Consider the following 8,195-nt stretch of genomic DNA (forward strand, 5'->3'; position numbering starts at 1 on the left):
CTTCTCATGCTTGTTTTTATGTGGGTCACCTCTCCTTGGAAGACATAGATGCATATCTCAGCCAAGCTATCTGCGTCAGTACATATCCTATGCAAGGCTGAGTGGGATAAACCCGTTTATGGGGTTTATAGAATCTTCCTAAAGTGGTTATATCATATTTGGGAAAGTGTCAGATATAAAGACCTGTTACTTATGTAGTTGTACATTCTCTTATAAATTATTTGTGTAGCAAATGCTGACCTGTTGCACCCTCTACAACCACTGTGATTATTATTATTTGACTCTGCTGGTCATCTATGAACATTTGAACATCTTGGCCATGTTATTATCTCTACCCAGCACAGCCAGAAGAGGACTGGCCACCCCTCATAGCCTGGTTCCTCTCTAGGTTTCTTCCTAGGTTCTGGCCTTTCTAGGGAGTTTTTCCTAGATACCATGCTTCTACACCTACACTGTTTGGGGTTTTAGGCTGGGTTTCTGTACCGCACTTTGTGACATCAGCTAATGGGCTTTATAAATAAATTTGATTGATTGAGTGACCTTTCTTTTGTGGAAAAACTTAAGATAGTTGGAATGCTTTTGGAAAGATTTTCGGAACACATAGTAGTCTTTCCGGTATAGGCACTGCATCTTTATCTTACTCATCCAAGTGAAACATTTTCTGGAGTGATGAATCACACTCACCATATGGAAGTCCAACGGACAAATCTGGGTTTGGTGGATGACAGGAGAATGCTACCTGCCCTAATGCAACCACACCCAGGACAACAACAAGAGAACGGGGCTGGGAGAATAGTCAAGAAGCCATTTTTCCACAATATAGTAAGTCCCACAGAAGAAACTCAGTTGACTCTTTCTCAATATGCAAGAAGATGTAGCAGCTGAAACTGCTGAGAGGGGATAATTTTGGGGCGCATTGCAACATTCCTGCTCAAACTGCTCTAACTGTGGTCTGAACCTGAGAATGATGCTCTGGCAACGGACTCCAAGCTGTCCCCAACACTGACCACAGTGGCTATTTGCACCTCCCCACCCTACTTTAAACCCTACTACGCCTGCTATTTCTGCTCCAGCCGCCCAGAGTGGCCGGCGGTTATCCTGGGCCCGGGTTGATAGAGGCTCCCTACGGTAGAGATAATGGATGATAGCAGCGACAAATTAGAGCCTGGTGGGAGACATCCAGAAAGCCACATCCTGATTTACGGTGCTTCCATAGCATCCTCCCAGCGTCCCCCCTAAAGCTCGAGTCAGTCAGTTTCTCTGGTCTTGCCAAATCACTGCATGTTTTTGTTGTTTGTTGTTGTTTGTTTTAGGGTAATATTTAATATTTCAGATTGTGGCTTCTAACATTGTAATTGTCTGCATCATTTTCAATTCCCCATATATATTTTTTGTAAATATATATATATATATATATATATATATATTATTTGAAAAATATATTTATACTGTATATTATTATATATATTTTCCTTGTCACGCCCTGACCTGAGTTATCTATGTTTTATGTATTATTTTGGTCAGGTCAGGGTGTGACGAGGGTGGGTATGTGTGTTTTTGTCCTGTCTAGGGTTTTTGTATATCTATGGGTTTTGTATGTCTAGGTAATGTAGGTCTATGGTGGCCTGAATTGGTTCCCAATCAGAGGCAGCTGTTTATCGTTGTCTCTGATTGGGGATCCTATTTAGGTTGCCATTTTGGTTTTGTGGGTTTTTGTCTATGTGTAGTTGCATGTCAGCACTCGTTGGAGTAGCTTCAAGGTCGTTTTTTGTTTGGTATTTTGTTTAGTGTTCGTCGTTAATTAAAGATGATGTATTCATATCACGCTGCGCCTTGGTCTCCTCACTATGACGAACGTGGCACATATTCCATCCAATTCACTTTTTGTATAATATATTTCACTTGATCTTTCTTGAATATGTTCCTCCAGTTCTTTTAGTTTTTCCTGTAACTTATTCTGTGCCTCAATGGTACAGTTTCAATTGCTATCTGTACTGTTAGTCCATTTCCTTTGTTGCCTAACTGTTTTAAAGTTGAGTATTAAATTGTATTGCCTCTAAAGGCACATTTAAAAGTATTCCATACAATAACTGCTGCAGTACCTATGGTGGCAAGAAAAAGTAAGTGAACTCTTTGGAATTACCTGGATTTCTGCATAAATTGGTAATCAAATTTGATCTGATCTTAATCTAGGTCACAACAATATACAAACATAGTGTGTTTAAACTAATAACACAAATTATTGTATATATATTGAATACATCATTAAAACATTAAGTGTCGGTTGGAAAAAGTATGAGAATCCCTAGGCTAATGACTAATTGGAGTCAGGGGTCAGCTAACCTGAAGTCCAATCAATGAGACGAGATTGGAGATGTTGGTTAGACCTGCCTTGCCCTATAAAAACACTATTCACAAGGAGCATTTCTTGACAAAAGACATCTCAGAAGACCTAAGATTAAGATTTGTTGACTTTCATAAAGCTGGAAAGGATTACAAAAGTATCTCTGAAAGCCGTTATGTTCAGTCCACGGTAAGACAAATTGTCTATAAATGGAGAAAGTTCAGCACTGTTGCTACTCTCCCTAGCAGTGGCTGTCCTGCAAAGAGCACAGTGCAGAATGCTCAGTGAGGTTAAGAAGAATCCTAGAGTGTCTGATAAAGACTTACAGAAATCTCTGGAACATGCTAACATCTCTGTTGATGAGTCTATGATATGTAAAACACTAAACAAGAATGGTGTTCATGGGAGGACACCACGGAAGAAGCCAATGCTGTTCAAAAAAACATTGCTATGTGAAGTTTGGAAAAGTGCACCTGGATGTTCCACAGCGCTACTAGCAAAATATTCTGTGGACTGATGAAACTACAGTTTGAGTTGTTTGGAAGGAACACAACACTATGTGTGAAGGAAAAAGGCACAGCACACCCACATAAAAACCTTATCCCAACTGTAAAGTATGGTGGAGGGAGCATCATGGTTTGGGGCTGCCTCAGAGCCTGGACAACTTGCTATCATCGACGGAAAAATTAATTCCCAAGTTTATCAAGACATTTTGCAGTGGAATGTTAGGCTATCTGTCCACCAATGGAAGCTCAACAGAAGTTGGCCGACGCAACAGGACAACGACCCAAAACACAGAAGTAAATCAACAACAGAATGGCTTCAACAGAAGAAAAGTCAGAGTCCTGACTTCAACCCGATTGAGGTACTGTGGTATGACCTCAAGAGAGCAGTTCACCCCAGACATCCCAAGAATTTTCTGAACTGAAACCGTTTTGTAAAGTGAAATGGTCCAAAATTCCTCCTGACCGTTGGTCTGGTCTGATCCGCAACTACAGAAAACATTTGTTTGAGGTTGTTGCTGCCAAAGGAGTGTCAACCAGTTATTAAATCCAATTGTTTACATACTGCACTGTGAATGTTTACACGGTGTGTTCAATAAAGACATGAAAACGTATAATTGTTTGTGTTTTTAGTTTGCGCAGACTGTGTTTGTCTATTTTTGTGACCTAGATGAAGATCAGATCAAATTGTATGACTAATTTATGGAGAAATCCAGGGTTCACATACTTTTTCTTGCCACTGTATGTTATGGAGGAAAAAGTAAGTTATACATTCTTGTGTCTTAGTTAAAAACAAGTTGTCATCCAATAGGCTTTGATTTAATTTCCAATATCCTCGCCAACGTGGAAGTTCTTTAAGAGTAATGTATATGCCAATTATTTTATGGTCCGACCGCATTCTGTTCCCTATCAAACTTTTTAAACGTTTGGTACCAGCGAGAATGACATAAGAAAGTAGTCAAGACAGCAACCTTGATTGAGCCTCTGCCATAAACAGTACCAGTCAAAAGGTTGGACACACCTACTCCTTCCAGGGTTTTTATTTATTTTTACTGTGTTCTACATTGTAGAATAATACTGAAGACATAACAACTGTGAAATAACACATCTGGAATCATGTAGTAACCAAAAAAGTGTTAAATAAATACAAATATATTTGAGATTCTTCAAAGGAGCCACCCTCTGCCTTGATGACAGCTTTGCACACTCTTGGAATTCTCTCAACCACCTAATCACCTGGAATGCATTTCAGTTAACAGGTGTGTCTTGTTAAAAGTACATTTGTGGCATTTCTTTCCTTCTTAATGCCTTTGAGCCAATCAGTTGTGCTGTGACAATGTAGGGGCGGTATACAGAAGATCGCCCAATTTGGTAAAATACCAAGTCCATATTATGGCAAGAACAGCTCAAATATGCAAAGAGAAATGACAGGCCATCATTTCTTTAAGACATGAAGGTCAGTCAATCCGGAAATTTCAAGAACTTTGAAAGTTTCTTCAAGTGCAGTCTCAAAAACCATCAAGCGCTATGATGAAACTGTCTCTCATGAGGACCGCCACAAGAGAAGGAAGACCCAGAGTTACCTCTGCTGCAGAGGATATGTTCATTAGAGTTACCAGCCTCAGAAATTGCAGCCCAAATAAATGCTTCACAGAGTTCAAGTAACAGACACATCTCAACATCAACTGTTCAGAGGAGACTGTGTGAATCGGGCCTTTATGGTCAAATTACTGCAAAAAAAAACACTACTAAAGGACACCAATAATAAGAAGAGACTTGCTTGGGCCAAGAAACACGAGAAATGGACATCAGACTTGTTGAAATATGTCCTTTCATCTGATGAGTCCAAAATTGAGATTTTTGGTTCCAACTGCCGTGTCTTTCTGAGACGCAGAGTAGGTGATGGATGATCTCCACATGTGTGGTTCCCACCGTGAAGCATAGAGAAGGAGGTGTGATGGTGCTTTGCTGATGACACGCAGTGAGTTATTTAGAATTCAAGGCACACAACCAGCATGGCTACCACAGCATTCTGCAGTGATACGCCACCCCATCTGGTTTGCGCTTAGTGAGACTATCATTTGTTTTTCAACAGGACAATGACCCAACACACCTCCAGACTATGTAAGGGATATTTGACCAATAAGGAGAATGATGGAGTGCTGCATCAGCCTCCACAATCACCCAACCTCAACCCAATTGATGGTTTGGATGAGTTGGACCGCAGAGTGAAGGAAAAGCAGCCAACAGGTAAATAAATATATGTATTTAACTAGGAAAGTCTGTTAAGAACAAATTCTTATTTACAACGACAGCCTACCCTGGCCAAACCCGGACGACGCTGGGACAATTTTGCGCCGCCCTATGGGACTCCCAATCACAACCGGTTGTGATACGGCCTGGAATTGAACTACGGTCTGTAGTGACACCTGTAACACTGAGATGCAGTGCCTTAGGCCACTGCGCCACTCGGGTGCCCAGATCTGGGTACTCCTTCAAGAGTGTTGGAAAAGCATTCCAGGTGGAGCTGGTTTAGAGAACGCCAAGAGCGTTTAACACTTTTTTGGTACCCTAATTATGGAGAGGTATCTGTTAGCCTAGCATCCTAACTATGGAGAAGTATCAGTTAGCCTAGCATCGTAACTATTTGTACATATTACTTTGCAGTCGTTTTTCTCTTATTTTAAAAGTTATGTTTGTTGTAATCATCGAACGGTTTTTGTGTGTGTTTGTTTATATAACAACTTCAGTAAACTCCAGCTAGTGTAACAGCTAATTTCAGTAAACTCTAGCTAGTGTAACAGCTAACTTCAGTAAACCTCATCTAGTGTAACAGCTAACTTCAGTGAACTCGCTCTTGTGTAACAGCTAACTTCAGCTAGTGTGACAGCTAACTTCAGTAAACTCCCTCTTGTGTAACAGCTAACTTCAGTAAACTCCATCTAGTGTGACAGCTAACTTCAGTAAACTCCAGCTAGTGTAAGAGCTAAATTCAATGAAATCCCTCTTGTGTAACAGCTAACTTCAGTAAACTTCATTTTTATTTATTTATTTATTTTACCTTTATTTAACCAGGTAGGCAAGTTGAGAACAAGTTCTCATTTACAATTGCGACCTGGCCAAGATAAAGCAAAGCAGTTCGACAGATAAAACGACACAGAGTTACACATGGAGTAAAAACAAACATACAGTCAATAATGCAGTATAAACAAGTCTATATACAATGTGAGCAAATGAGGTGAGAAGGGAGGTAAAGGCAAAAAGGCCAAGATGGCAAAGTAAATACAATATAGCAAGTAAAATACTGGAATGGTAGTTTTGCAATGGAAGAATGTGCAAAGTAGAAATAAAAAAATAATGGGGTGCAAAGGAGCAAAATAAATAAATAAATAAAAATTAAATACAGTTGGGAAAGAGGTAGTTGTTTGGGCTAAATTATAGGTGGGCTATGTACAGGTGCAGTAATCTGTGAGCTGCTCTGACAGTTGGTGCTTAAAGCTAGTGAGGGAGATAAGTGTTTCCAGTTTCAGAGATTTTTGTAGTTCGTTCCAGTCATTGGCAGCAGAGAACTGGAAGGAGAGGCGGCCAAAGAAAGAATTGGTTTTGGGGGTGACTAGAGAGATATACCTGCTGGAGCGTGTGCTACAGGTGGGAGATGCTATGGTGACCAGCGAGCTGAGATAAGGGGGGACTTTACCTAGCAGTGTCTTGTAGATGACATGGAGCCAGTGGGTTTGGCGACGAGTATGAAGCGAGGGCCAGCCAACGAGAGCGTACAGGTCGCAATGGTGGGTAGTATATGGGGCTTTGGTGATAAAACGGATTGCACTGTGATAGACTGCATCCAATTTGTTGAGTAGGGTATTGGAGGCTATTTTGTAAATGACATCGCCAAAGTCGAGGATTGGTAGGATGGTCAGTTTTACAAGGGTATGTTTGGCAGCATGAGTGAAGGATGCTTTGTTGCGAAATAGGAAGCCAATTCTAGATTTAACTTTGGATTGGAGATGTTTGATATGGGTCTGGAAGGAGAGTTTACAATCTAACTAGACACCTAAGTATTTGTAGTTGTCCACGTATTCTAAGTCAGAGCCGTCCAGAGTAGTGATGTTGGACAGGCGGGTAGGTGCAGGCAGCGATCGGTTGAAGAGCATGCATTTAGTTTTACTTGCATTCAAGAGCAATTGGAGGCCACGGAAGGAGAGTTGTATGGCATTGAAGCTTGCCTGGAGGGTTGTTAACACAGTGTCCAGAGAAGGGCCGGAAGTATACAGAATGGTGTCGTCTGCGTAGAGGTGGATCAGGGACTCACCAGCAGCAAGAGCGACCTCATTGATGTATACAGAGAAGAGAGTCGGTCCAAGAATTGAACCCTGTGGCACCCCCATAGAGACTGCCAGAGGTCCGGACAGCAGACCCTCCGATTTGACACACTGAACTCTATCAGAGAAGTAGTTGGTGAACCAGGCGAGGCAATCATTTGAGAAACCAAGGCTGTCGAGTCTGCCGATGAGGATATGGTGATTGACAGAGTCGAAAGCCTTGGCCAGATCAATGAATACGGCTGCACAGTAATGTTTCTTATCGATGGCGGTTAAGATATCGTTTAGGACCTTGAGCGTGGCTGAGGTGCACCCATGACCAGCTCTGAAACCAGATTGCATAGCAGAGAAGGTATGGTGAGATCATCTAGTATGACAGCTAACTTCAGTAAACTCCAGCTAGTGTAACAGCTAACTTCAGTAAACTCCATCTAGTGTGACAGCTAACTTCAGTAAACTCCAGCTAGTGTAACAGCTAACTTCAGTAAACTCCATCTAGTGTGACAGCTAACTTCAGCTAGTGTAACAGCTAACTTCAGTGAACTCCCTCTTGTGTAACAGCAAACTTCAGTAAACTTCATCTAGTATGACAGCTAACTTCAGTAAACTCCAGCTAGTGTAACAGCTAACTTCAGTAAACTCCAGCTAGTGTAACAGCTAACTTCAGTGAACTCCCTCTTGTGTAACAGCTAACTTCAGTAAACTCCCTCTTGTGTAACAGCTAACTTCAGTAAACTCCAGCTAGTGTAACAGCTAACTTCAGTAAACTCCAGCTAGTGTAACAGCTAACTTCAGTAAACTCCATCTAGTGTGACAGCTAACTTCAGTAAACTCCATCTAGTGTGACAGCTAACTTCAGTAAACTCCAGCTAGTGTGACAGCTAACTTCAGTAAACTCCAGCTAGTGTGACAGCTAACTTCAGTAAACTCCAGCTAGTGTAACAGCTAACTTCAGTAAACTCCAGCTAGTGTAACCCTAGATCCCAGAATATATGAGGTAATAAAAATAGTTTGTGTTGGGGAGAT

Source organism: Oncorhynchus kisutch, linkage group LG11 (assembly GCF_002021735.2).
Source record: "Oncorhynchus kisutch isolate 150728-3 linkage group LG11, Okis_V2, whole genome shotgun sequence".
NCBI lineage: Eukaryota > Metazoa > Chordata > Actinopteri > Salmoniformes > Salmonidae > Oncorhynchus > Oncorhynchus kisutch.